The following is a 14112-nucleotide window of genomic DNA, read 5'->3' as shown; positions in this document are numbered from 1 at the left end:
TTTTCTTACTCCTCTGCATGATCGGGCAAGAAATAAGCCAAATGTATGACTGTGAAACAAAAATGAACTTTTTAAACAGCAAACTTCACTTTTCTGTTCTGAAACTGTGTTTTTTCTTGGCCAAGTTGTTTGCAGCGGGAAAAGTTGACCCTGGCTCTGCTGACCTGCCCATGTCTTCCTGGTTTAGACTGCGTTGGCCTGGTCTGTGGGAACCAAAGGCGCAGTCACTATAATTACCATCCCAACTCATAACATCCCTGACCTTAACATCACCTCTCCTAACCTGACCCAACCCTCAGGGCAACAGCACGGACATTTCCGGCATGTATGCGTACATGCGCGGGCACAGCACTATGTATTTGTGCACACAGACATGCAGAAATGCGCTGACAAACATGCAATCCACAAACACACACACACACACACACACACACTCACACACACAGCTGGCTCTGCAGACACTGGCATCCATCACATCTTGTGAAACTTAATCTCTCTGAGAGGAGGAACAGCTGCAGTGGCACGCATGTACATGCACACACACATGCACATATGTGCATGCACACACACAGCACATTAACACAGTGGAAGATCAGTTGGGGTGAAGCACTTGTTCATCCACAGACTGGCATGTGACAAGACACCTCTGACCTGAGAGCAGCAGGCTATGGTCGTAAAACAGGTTGCAGTCCACTTGCCTGATGTGCCCAAATGCATCTAGTGTCGCAGAAATAGCTCTCGTGATGAGTTTTTTGAAATACTGAACACATTCAATACTTATTTCCTTAACATCCTGCATTGGTATTTTAGAAGATTAATACTTCACTTCATCATCAGCATCTCTCCAATGTACAATGTAGGCATCATAACATGTAAATATCATCAATTATTTGGTCATTAAGATAACTATCATCTAGATGTTACATTCTGGAGACAAAACATGACAAAGCACCCACTGTGCAGGCTTTTCATTGCAACACTTCATATGGATTAAAGGGACAGAACCAAAATTAAAAAAAAAACATATTTTTCTCTCTTACCTGTAGTGTGAGTTGCAGAGTGTTGGAGATATTGGCCATGCAGATGTCTGCCTTCTCTCAAATACAACTGAACTAGATGGCACATGGCTTTTAGTGCTAAAAGCCCCCAAAAAATACATTTGAAAAACTCAACAGCAATGTGTCTGTCCAGAAGTCATGACCTTGTTACTTAAGATAATCCACAGACCTTGTTGTGAGCAGTTTCATGTAGGAACTACTTTCTTTCAACCTAACTACACCTGCCAACTGTATCACCAGGCAGAAGGAATTGTGCATCTACTCATGGATGATAGGCTGCTTGTGACAGTGCAAGATGTAAAAATGAATGTCATCCTCCTTGTATCAGCTGTAACATTAGCAAACTCAGTGGTGCTAGATGAGCTAGCAGTAGGTGCATGCTTCCTTCTGTGCAGTGATATAGTTGGCAGGTGTAGTTCAGTAGAAAGAAAATAGTTGTCCATGAAACTGCTCACAACAAGGTCTGTGGATTATCTTGAGTAACCAGGTCATGATTTCTGGAAAGAGACATTGCTGTTGAGTTCTTCAAATGAATTTTTTGCTTTGAGCATCACAAGCCAAGCGCTATCTAGTTTCATTATACTGGAGAGAAGGCAGACATCTCTACAGCTGATATCTCCAACACTCAGCAACTCACACCAAAACAATCTAGATCGATAGAAAGTTCTCCAGCCAAGAGGAAAAATATGTGCTTTTGATTTTAGGGTTAACTATCCCTTTAAAGTCCTGAGAGAAACTGTATAAATAACTACAGATGGAAGATGAGGCAAACACATGCACCACTCTCACTGTCTTTCTATATATACTTAAGTGGATGTCTCTCTCTCTCACATACTCAAACCTAATTGCTGTAAAAGTACTTGCATGATTGATTTGTAAGCTAGTGAGGTCTGTAATGCTGCCATAGACAGTGTTTGAGCAAGACTGCTGACTACTGCCGAACACATACACACACACACACGCACAGCCATCAGCACATTAGAGCACATTACAGTCATTGAGTTATGCAGCAGCATAAAGCGAAACATAAATGTCACAACCTGTGCGCAATCACCACATCTCACAGGTGAGAGTAAGACCGTGTGGAGTGATAAATCTGGCCACTGGAAATCAATCAAAGTGTCTAATTTCCAATAGCATCTCTCAAAAATGTTCTCAAATGGATTGAATACAGGCTGGTAGAGTGAAACCCACAGACAGAAACCCACCCATATAATCCACTGTGGCCTATTGGAGTCTAAAGTGGTTCATGCAGATTTGCATAAATTCGCAGCCCACTCAAACCAGGTTGAACTGACTGACAGCCATTAACAAATCATATGGCTTTGTGTCTGCGTACACCTTTAAATGTCCATTGAGCGTGTCTGTGTGCCCGGTGGCATCGGTTCAGTCGTGAGAAAATACCTCGGAGCATGTTCTGAGGGGGAGCACCAAAAACCTCAGGCAGGCACCAACCCCAGTGAAAACCAAGCGGTTTACAGCCTCTTTAATCTCTCATCAGCATTTAAAAAAAAAACTAATTTCAAGAGCCGCCCTGTAGTGAAAAGAACTGTAATAACCTCACAGTCAGTTTGAGAAGGATGCAAAGCAATAACCAGAACCAAACTGTATTTACCGTACATTATTATTACCATGACACCACAGGAAATAAAGAGCAGTGTTGAATGACAGTCATATTGTGCTGTGATCTCCAATACAAATAACATTAGGAGGGCATGGGGGATGATAATACACAGCATTGATCAGGCTAAATTGAGATCAATATGAACTCACTATTTACTGCCACAGACACAAGTCCTAAATATTATAGAAATATCACAATGATTTTCCACGAGTGCAAATCCAGAGGCAAGGTGACCACCTGAAACACCAATAAAACAACTAACAGTTCATGCTGAGGAGGGAAGATAAGGGTGTCAGTCATATGTGTTTGACAGTGGACTGGCACACACACACACACACACACATCTGAAAGGATAAGCGGAGATGCGTATAGGCGCTTCGCACTGGAATACATGATCATGAGAAGTTAACGCTCTGTCATGACTGTCAACAAACAACAACTGCACAGAAAATGATCAGAGACACGCTCACCATATCAGCATCCTGCCCGGCGCCGTCGTTTGGGGAAAAACTCGCAGTCTGAATAGATTCAAGCTCTCCGTCCGTCCGTCGTCTGCCTGTGTAACATCCACCGTGGCTGCAGCCGCTCTGCCCAAATAATCCAGCACCGTGCGTCTGTTTTCCTCCTCTCCCTCCCTCTCTCTCTCCCTCCCTCTCTCTCTTTCTGTCTGTCTCTCTCTCTCTCTCTCTCTCGCTCCAATAATTTCCTACCCGGTGAGTATACGACTCGGTAAGGTAGCCGCTAAGTCCCCCGGTATGGTGGCTGCTGGAGTGAAGTTGGGGGCAGATTTAAAGCTGCAGACGCCGCGCGTAATCCCTGCGACGTTATTTTGGGGAGTTCATAACGTGGTGTGTGTGTGTGGATGCGAGCTGGAGTCGCCAAAAGGGCTCCGGTTTTCTTTGTCATCACTCCCTCGCCCGGTAAGACATGAAATCGTCCCGGTGGACCAGTGGAGACGAGGAGGATGGATCGATGAGGAATGTAATGTCAATCTTAAACCATTTGGTCACATATTCAGTTTGAATATTTAATGAAATCAACAGAAACGCCAATGCACTGGCGTCAGATGCTGTTTCACCTTTTAAATAAGAGTCTACAAATAACTGGGAGAAGTCAATATTTTTTCTCAATGGTTTTTATTAAAATTTAAACTCAATTCTAGATTAAATCTCTGTTTAGTTTTCTTGTTTCCAGCAGACGAAAAGGCTCTTTGCGGTAATGTTGGGTTTTGGAGATTAGGAAAGGGCACAATCACAGGCTCAATTCATCCGCGGAGACAAGTGGACTCGATCTTATCTCAAGCGAGGAGCAGCTCTTTGATAAACTCGGTTATTGCCTGGACATTTCGTGTTATATAAGCCACGTTTCCAAGTCATGGTCAGTGGCCACAGAAAAAGGAATCCATGGGGTCATTTCAAGGGGGCAACAGGAAAGAAATATTTTACTACTGTTTTGCATAATAGATGTGAGACCACAGTTATTTCAGTCTCAAAGTTCCTCATTTCCCACTGCGTCAACTACAGTTGTATGATTAAAATTAAATAAAACCCAAATTCCCTCTATATGGGACTGCTGCAAGGGCATAAGTTCATTTCAATAATGATGGGGAAAAATGAAACGGGGAGTTTGGGGGTCTTCCACTTGAAAATCTTGAGCATCAAACACTTACTTTCCTGCATCCTGGTGCATTTTTATGCTCCAGTTTGTGCATTCTACATCAGTTTATGGTGTAAATGTCTTTAATTTTTTGTCAGAATGAAAGTCCTTTGAATGAAAGCTACTCCCATGTTTTTATTGGGGGGTACAAAAGCACGTTCTAAATATTGAGGGGGACATGCACCCCCACCAATAATCTACACTTGCTACTTAGAGCACAACATGATCATGACAGTATACATGTGTGTTTTTGCCTTGTGTATGAAATTTGATACATTATTTTTATTTCCTATTCCTGCCTATTTAGGCAACTGGACTTGCTTGCCTTTGACTAGTACGGAGTTGCAGGTTTTAAACCCTATGTCTAAAGCCTGCAACTCCGTACAAGTCATTTAGAACTGAAGAAGCTTCTTGGATGAGAGGCGAAACGTCTTCAAGAAACGCAAGCAAGTCCAGTGGCCTACGATATAGCACTTATGATTACCATGACCTGGATGACTGAGAATCTTCACCGACAAATTGTAAGAAAACATTCCAGTGAAGGTAGCTGTTATCAAATGAGTCACTGACTGAGCTGACTTCTGCATGACAGCACATGAAGTACAAGACATTGGGGAGTATGTCATGAGCTGCTGCAGATATTCTGTATATGTATATGTATATGTACGTGTATGTATATGTTGTGTAAAAAACTTTTAAGAGTGTCAGCAGTGGTGGAGCAGGGGGGTGGCTTCTGGGGCTCCAGCCCCAAATGTTTTCTCAAAAAGCTACAAATCTTCTAGGTTCATTGAATACCTTTAGCCTGGTGTCATTCAGACAATATGTTGTTTATCCTACTATGCTATTCTGTAACCCAGAAATGAGTTAGCATTTTAGCACTCCTGATTCCCTTGTCTCAAAGTCAGTGGGCTTTCTGAACGGGTTTTTGGTTTGATGCCTGAAAAAAGGTCTGTGGTTAACATAAGCTTATGAAATTTTCACATTTTATTCTACAACATAAAATACATCATTAAGTGATGATTGGACCAGGGTGACGCTAACTTACACATCAAAAAACACAATCATCCCTGCAGCACTCTATTGAAGACCACATTTGCTTGGCATTGTACTGCGTTCTTGGTTTGCATTAATTTGTAATTAGAGCAGCCCAGATTATTATGGCATGGATTCAAATATAGCAGATTATTTAGTTCAACATTCACTGTATAAACTCTACTCAAACATAGTATAACAAAATAGCTTTTAAGATTGGTGTTTATGCAAAATTCCTACCCTACATATATTATGTAACTTACAAATAGAAACATAAGAAAAGTTTTGCTTCTTTTTAGGTTGCAGGAGTAGAAATTAGTCATCCTCAGTATTTGTTGTATTATGGCTTCAGAATGATGAAGACAGTTGGAGAACAATTAGATTCAAACAGAATGTAGGCTCTGCAGCCTGGTTCTTCAACAGGAACACCTCGGGGGTTCCTTGGTTTACTGCAGGTGGGTTGCCAAAATATTGTTTCACAATTTTTTAAAAAGTTTTTTTCCTTTTAAAAAAGTAAAATGTCTGAAAATACACAACATGAATCCAACATATTTTACCATTTGCATCAATGTGTTTTTGTGAGTGTGAAGCTTCCTCTCTCACCTACCTGAAAAGCAAATACAAGTCAAGACAGAAGCTGATATGGCCCTCTGCCTGACCTCCATCTGCCCAATTTAATATGCTCCTCAATTTTTATACAACACATGAAGCAGGGGGTCCCTGCTCTGTCTCTGTTTTGAATAAGGAGTCTTTGGCCTAGAGAACATTGGAGACCCCTGCTCTACAGGAGGATTTCTTTCCTTGGCACCCATCATGCTTCTCTTAAATGATGTACAGATTTGAAGGCATTCTATTTCCTATGGCTTTTAAAAAGTGTATAAAGCTGCTGTATTGGGGAAAAAATCCCTGGTTGAGCACACCTCCAGACTGTTCTAGGTTTTGGCTGAGCCCTGATTCCCTAAATGTTTACAACATCTGGCTCCGCCCCTGGGAGTCAGGACCGTCTGTGTGCTGACACAGAGACAGAAGTCAGCAAAAGAGGGAGAAAAGGGGAGACAGGCTTAACACCAATTTTCAGTCTTGAGCAAATACTTGAGGCGCACACACACACACACACACACACTCAAACACACACACCTGCACGCAGACTTATCTGGGTGTGCTGACCTAGAACACCAAACACAATCAGTGGTGCAGCAGATTCCCATCAGCGCAATGTAAATGAGATGGAGGAGCGTAAACGTGCTTTGTTGCAGAAACTCCTCAGCTCAGTGGGTACAAGAAAACACAACCTTAGGCTGGGGACACACACGCACGTGGACACACACGTACACAGATGCAAGCCCACACACACCAGAGACAGATGTGTATGCCCACACATACACAACGGGGTTGTGCACACACTCAGAGTCACACACGCTCACAGACACTAAAAAGATAATAAGTCAGCACATAAGAGATAAGGGGTTTGCTATCGAGATAACTTCAATGGCTAAAATAGAATCTAGGGCTGCGTTTGATGGGCCTCATGACACAGTATCAACCTGCACACACATGCACACACACATTTGCACAATGCACATGCATGGAGCTGCAAAACACTGCTGTGTTATGACAATGTAGGTTGTATACCTCTAATAAATATGTCATATGTTGCATGTTGCATATGATGCTGTTTTGTTGCTTAGTACCCCATTGCCTTCTCACTGTCAACATATATCAACACTTGCAGCTCTCAATTAAATATTTAGGCGATCCACTGATAAATATGTATAGATATATGCGTTCAATATTCAATGCGTGTGTATGCATGGATGCTTTCTGTATGTGAAAACACATGACTGTCCACACACATGTTCACTCCAGTTCTCACACTCCCCGCGGGCAAACTGCGCACACTGTCAACCTACTAATTTATCAGTTTTCAATGTTTTTTAAGTCATGCGTGAACTCTGCCTTTCTTCAGCACTCTGTATCTACTGTCACTAACCCCGCTCAACACATCATGTTCTCTGAGCCTCCAGCAACACACAAATTTGGGTGAAGAACAAGTTGAAATTGCACCCCCAATGTATTGGAGATATTGAATTAAGTAGGCTTAATAAAATGCTCTAGGCAGCAGCATGTAGCATGGGATTTTTGAAAAAAAAAAAAAAAAAAAAAATTAGAGTACATTGTTTTCATAGAAAATGTCCTGCTCACTTATGGATTTCATCCTGTGATTCAGAGATTCAGAGTCCTATGCTTTACATATCACACCACCAGCAGTATGTGGGCTTTGAATGGTCTAATGCTCTAAAAATAGCAAAAGTGTGACTGATAAGAAATATATAAAATGTCCACCTATCCTTTGTTTTACAACCTCCTGACATTCTACATGGAGAGTGGTGAAAACTGGAATTAATTTTGCATCTTTAATCTGCTAGAGTGGCTGTACCAATATCCACCTTCGGTCAACATCATATAGTCATAATAGTTAGTTAGTTGCCACAATGAAAGATGCTCCCCTGGACATACAGTGTAGTGAAGAAAGTGATATTTTTTCTCAATGGTTCAGGTAACCTGCGAGCTAGACATTGACCTGATGGTGGCACTAGAGGGATTACTGGACATTTCCAAGTTACAGTACAAGAAGAACTTGTGTATCTGCCCAATAGACCAAAACTTTGTTGGAACACTGGACTGATGGGGCACTGGATAAATTGTAGCCATTTACTGTATGTCTTGGACTGACCACTGTCAAAATGACAGGGGACCTCTCCTACAGACATCCAATAACATTAATGATGGCTCCATTCCATTTAGGTGTGGCAGGAGCCCATGACAGCGAGTCAGTTTGCACAATGCTGGAGCCCTGAAACCAGGACACATACTGTACTGTAAATGGAAAGCAACCATCATTAATGTCATTACTTACACCAGTGTGTGACAAGCCAAAGATGCCTGCCATTAGTTAGGTGCATTTCTTTACAAACCAGCTGAGCTGCCATAGACTGCCATTATAGAAGAAGTCTTTCATTTTAGAGTGCTACTTGAACTCAAATGTAAAGTGTACTTTCACAAAGTTTATACAATAAACTACAAAAACATTTTTATGACCATTCTTTTGCTTCCTATTAAGAAAATGGGTACTTTTGCCTGTCCAGAAAGGAAGCTCATTATTTTTTTTTCCTTTTTAAATCATACAAAAAAACAAAAATAAAAAAAGTACACTAACAATTTTTAGTACTTCGCTCATAACCTTGAATGAGGGGACCAAACTATAACAGCACAAGAAACAGTGCTTTCCTCTGTGTGCAAAAAGGACTTGCATCAGAGACTGTGTGGTTTACTGCATAATCCCATACCATATATAGGCTACTGTGTGTCATGCAATATACTCTGAGACAATGGTGGCTTATGCAACACACTTTAGGTTTAACCTTCACACGTTTCCTTCAAGAAGAAGACTGTCCTCCTCTTTTACAACCAAATAGTTTTTACAAGCAGAAATTACGACCCATTTTTGCATTTTTTTGTTAGTCAGCGGCCTCTAGTGGCAAGAGTAATAATTCTGGGAGCAAAAGAGGAAGTCAGGCGACGAAGTATAAAAAGCAAGAATGTCTGCTCGAGGTGGGAGGGGAGGTGGATGGGTCAAACAAGCAACAGACTTTTCTCCAGGAGACAGGTGTCCATGTCCCGTGGGAAACTAAGTCAATGTGATTTTTTTTTGACATTGAAACATTAGCCTTTTTTACACAGAAATCACTCTATAGGGCCGCTAAGTCCCTTCTTTATGCTTACTTTGCATTTTTACATAGAACCAAACAATGGTAAGGTCATGCCGCCCCAGTGTGTGATTTTCTGTATAAAGCTATGGCCATTTTAAACAGGGTGCCTGCATCTCGCAAACAAAAGAGGCATGATGAGCATGTCATTTAACAAGTGTAGACCTCTACTTTGACATGAAACGTGTGGACTTTCTTAACAATTACAATGACATAACATGGCAATAACAATCATTTGCCGTCTCTGTTATATGGCGGCTGATCTCATCCTCTGCTCAGAGGGTAAGGAGCTTCTGGACCTCATTGTTTTCCCAATTGGCGGACATTTTCGGCTGCTGTTTCTCTTCTTTGAGTTAGCCGCTAACTGTTTCTGGTGGCTTTTCAAATCTCCTGCTATGGTCAAAATGTACCCCCTGTCCCACCCACGGTCCTGTCGTGCTGGCTGTCCCTTTTACACAGATGTTGATTTGGCGCTATAACTACCTTCACTGCTACCTTTTCTACAGAAAAGCGAGGTAGCATAACAGCGTAATATTCTGGCCTTAAGCCACGCCCCCCTCCACTCATTCGGACAAACTATCAACATTCAGTGTCCGGCGCAATGGCAGACCTGTGTCACAGTACACGGCATTTCGCGGTAGGCAATTGATGATTTTTGGGAACATAACGATCAGATGTCATTGAGAAGTAACCAAAAGGGCCTAAATTACGCATTGGAGGGATATTCATCATTTTATTGTTGAGAAGGTCGATGAAAAGCTTAAATTACAAGCCAAAATTTACAGGTCCCAGTGTACGCTTGTACGCTTCTGAACCGCATCTCGTTGCCGTCGCCATCAAAGACAACAAGTTAAAGTGCCACTGAAGTTAAGGTTTTTGGCTCAGAATATGAGAAAAGGATAACGGCCTTTATACCATCTTTACCAAGAGTGTCTCTCCGTTAGTTTGGTGCTACAGTATTTACACTGAATCATTCAGCATAACGTTTGCCAACCTTTGTTATCTCTGTGATTAAAGATAAATTAATGAAGCTAAGCTCCAGAAGTTAACGTTAGCTTAACTAGAGCCCTTTGGACAACAGCTAATGTTAACAATGATGTACAATCACACAAAACTAGAACAAAATAGGCTAATGAACTCCCAGCAAACAAGGTGACATGATGAACAACGCAGCTAGGAGCTAACGTTAGGCTAACTTTAGCTAACGTTAGCTAGAGATGTTAAAGATAACTTTATATTTCTTTCCAGCAAAGTGACAATATGTTGCCTCAAACACAATGTTGACTTACCTTAGAACAGATGTAGACATCATTGTTAATCTTATTCACGTTGAGTTGATGTTGTGGTCTAACGTTACCACACAACTTTATCCAAAGGAGACACTTTTCTCGGTTGAGATGTGGTTTAAAGTGTAAAAAATACACCTGGTCGCCCAGCCTCTCAGGATACCTTGTGTCAGAGTTGCATGTACCCCATGCACACAGTTTGACCATTTTTAAACTTCAAATCTCCGAAAAAGCTCATAAAACCAAACAAAACTGACTTCCTGTAATGCATTTCAATGGACGTCCAGGCAGAGAATGTCCCAGTGTATGGGAATGGCTATACACACTGTGATTGGCTCATCGCATTTGAGGGCGGGTCTTAGCCATAGGTCAATTAGCCACTTTGTAAGCATGCAGGTTGCAATAACATTAGCTATAATAGCTAGAAAAAAGAAAACTTTGCAAGATGGCTAAGCTGTTACTTACAATTCGCAGTTGACTTGCCAAGCTCAGTGTAGATTTGTGATGTGCCGGTTTCCTCTGACATATCTAGCACTAGACTTTTTTCTTTATAAATTATGAAACCATTTCCAATGCTTGACTTTTTCGACATCTTGCAAGAGTATCTGTAGGCCTGTAATGGGTGGTCAGACTGTCATAGTCACAAAACTAGGCCTATCACTAAGTTTAAATGTCCTTGTCTGAGAATGACTAATAACTAATGTCGATGCATAATGAATTCTGTTGGATGACTATTTCTTTATTTATGGGCTATTTGGGATTTTGGGGTTAATGGTATATAAAAACAGAGCATTCAAATACTAATTTGGACATCAATCACTATGGCAACAATCGAAGCTTTGAAGCATTTGGCTCAGCCCTACTGGTTTGTGACATTTCATAGACCAACATTAGTTGATTAATCAAGACAGTATCAGCAGAGTAACCAACAATAAAGGAGCATTATAGAGTCAACCCACCCTCACATGACCCCTTGTAGAATATCAGGCTGCTGATATTTTACTGTGTGTAAGTGGAGGATAACAATACGACAAGCAAAATAAATGCTTAAAAACACAAAGACTCAGCACACGGCTCCTTGTTTCATCACCTTGAAAGTTCAGCTCATGACTTATAAGAGGGGTGCAGAGCTACAGCCCATTAAAGCCATGACATTTCAATAACTGCCTCTAATCTCAGCATCATAGAGAGCCACAGTGCCTGCCACTTGCACAGACACATACACACATACACGCCTTAATCACAGATGCTTAATGATTGATGCCCCACACATACACTTGACCCCCCCCTCCTCCCACTGATGCTTGAGCCCACCCCCATACACACATATGTACACAGAAAAACATTCCTCCAGCTTCAAAGACTGATGACTTTTTGATAGACACACACACCCTCTCTCTTAGTAGATATGGAAAATAGCACTGTGTAAATGTCTCTGGCTGCACACACATGTACACACACATGCATCACACACACCACATCATTATCCTTTCCTTCCTTTAGGCACTGACTTGGCTTTAACCAGGTCTCCAGTCATTTGTTCCCCACCCAGACATGTGAGTGCTGCAGTGGGATGCTAACCATTAGTTTCTTGGCTGGTATAAGAGATGGCACCTTTGCAAGTTGCACCTGGACAATTACAACCTTAATTTCTTAGCGGGGGATGCTAATGCAGCTAACAAGGAGAGCGTGAGGGATGTCAGTGGAGAGGCGGCTGGCTGGTTGATTATATATGAAAGCTGTATCCTTATCTATAGTCAAGATTTCTGGATTACACAAGGATAAACATGGATAACAACATTTTTTTATGTTCCATTTCGCTCCACACCTAACCTTCCTTTTACAATTTCTTTGCTACTCAGGTGTTAAAAGGCACTGATTGAGTCTTTCTGGCTCCTGTTGTAAAGATGTTGATTTGGCCCCAACAATAGCAATCCTCCTTTGGCTTAGCCATGGTGAAAAAAAGGTAATTCAGATCTTTTGGAACAGTGAATTGATCAATTTGATGTGTGTATAAAATGTGCTTTTTATCTACATATGGCTGCAAAAAAAAAAATCTCCACTGCTGGAATTGATTTTCACAAACACAATAAGGATGAGTTCAGCCAGGCTGAATTATATGTTATAGGCTCAGAATGTTAAGCAGCGTTACAAAGAAACACTCAGGGAACATGCTGTGATATGCACTTTAATCATGCACAGGAGACAGATTCGCTGTGTGCTACAAAAGGCAGGAGTGTGTGAGCGCACCTGTGTGTTTGTGTGCAGAGTCAGAAAGGGTGAAAATGAGGGAGCGACAGCAAAAAATAGAAAAACATGAGAACGAGCAGCCTAGCAGTCCTAAAGAAGCTTTTATTGAACACTAAGAAGGGAATATAGAATGATGAACATCCAGCCTGCTCTTTTCACATCGAGGAAATTGCATTTGGGAATATTGAGCTGGCTGGTATGATGAAGTACACAACTCCTCCTCCACACTCACATGCAAACGTGCACGCTTTCTTTTATGGTAGCGCATATTAGCAAGACAGAGAAGATCATATTTACAGAGTCAGAGCTGCACACACACATGGCACGCACACACAGGATTTCATTTAGTCTGTGAGCAAGGGTTGGATGAGCACTCCCTGCTATTGAAAGAGCGGAAATGAGAATCGGTGCAAACAGGGAGAGAGAGAGAAAAAAGAAGGAAGAAAGGAAAAAAAACAGCGAGAGAAGAGGAAGTGGTAGAGAAAGGGAGACAGAATGCAGGAGGGAGGAATAAATGAGTGAATGATAAAAGAGAGAGAGAGAGAGAGTGTGTGTTAACGAGAGGGAGACATCCTCCACTTGTACCGTGGCCGACGTTATTTTAAAGGCTGTTGCTGATGCGGCTACAATTCATCCCAGCGTGAGAGAACACATCAGGATTATTCTCCAGAAAAAAAAAACAAAAGAAAGAAATGATCAGTTTGGAGTCAACAGGTTCCATACAAATGGCGAGCAGACAGACCATTAACCAGGGCTGCTGACTCCATCATAATGAGTGACGAATGACAAGCTAAGCAGCTATCACATTAGTGGAGAACAGCAAGGCTGCATTGTGTGGGGCTGTGGATCCTCGAGGCGGGTGCATAAACCCTGGGAAAGTAAAATGAGAAGCACTGAGTGGCAATTTGTCCAAAAACAAGGACATTTTATTGAGGTTATACCTGTGTGCATGCTTAATATGTCAGAGAATGTGTGTAGAGATCGCACAGGTTGTTTTTTTTTTTCAAATAAACACATGATAATTCATTCCTACATGCACACACACACTCACACACACAGATGCATACAGTACAATTGAATAGCTTATTTATGTTTACATAAATGCAACAATGACAGCGATATAAACTACAAAGAGAGCTGTCAGTTACAGACTCTATGCGCTTGACTAGCAATTACTTCTATGCACGGAGCAACAAAGGCAGACGGTGAAATAAAATACAATCACTGCTTCACACACATTCAGTTACTCATGCTTGCACACACTTGCGCGAACACACACGGGTCATCGAGAAGTGGCTGTCACTGTGATTGGTTCCTGCTGCCGAGGATGAACCCACAATAGCCAATTATCTGTCATTATACACCACAGCAGCTCTTGTGGTCTGGATGCCTCTGCATGGGTCTGTGTGTGTGCATGTGTACAGCCGTGTGTGTGTGTG

The 14112-nt window shown here is 41.7% G+C and overlaps 1 protein-coding gene across 2 annotated transcripts in view; it reads right to left on the bottom strand.

Annotated features, from left to right (window-relative positions):
- ptprdb (protein tyrosine phosphatase receptor type Db) overlaps nt 1-14112 on the bottom strand; it is a 217944-nt gene that overhangs the window by 127716 nt on the left and 76116 nt on the right. Inside the window, exon 1 of one of the 2 annotated variants that reach the window (XM_050044543.1) lies at nt 3153-3341. The exons of the other annotated variant lie outside the window; for it this stretch is intronic. The gene's annotated coding sequence lies outside the window, so the exon portion shown is untranslated. Of the gene's footprint in view, nt 1-3152; nt 3342-14112 lie in introns of those variants that run through there. 2 annotated transcript variants of the gene reach the window in all.

The sequence above is a fragment of the Epinephelus moara genome, chromosome 5 (assembly GCF_006386435.1).
Source record: "Epinephelus moara isolate mb chromosome 5, YSFRI_EMoa_1.0, whole genome shotgun sequence".
Classification (NCBI taxonomy): Eukaryota; Metazoa; Chordata; class Actinopteri; order Perciformes; family Serranidae; genus Epinephelus; species Epinephelus moara.
This window is presented reverse-complemented; position numbering and strand designations above follow the sequence as displayed.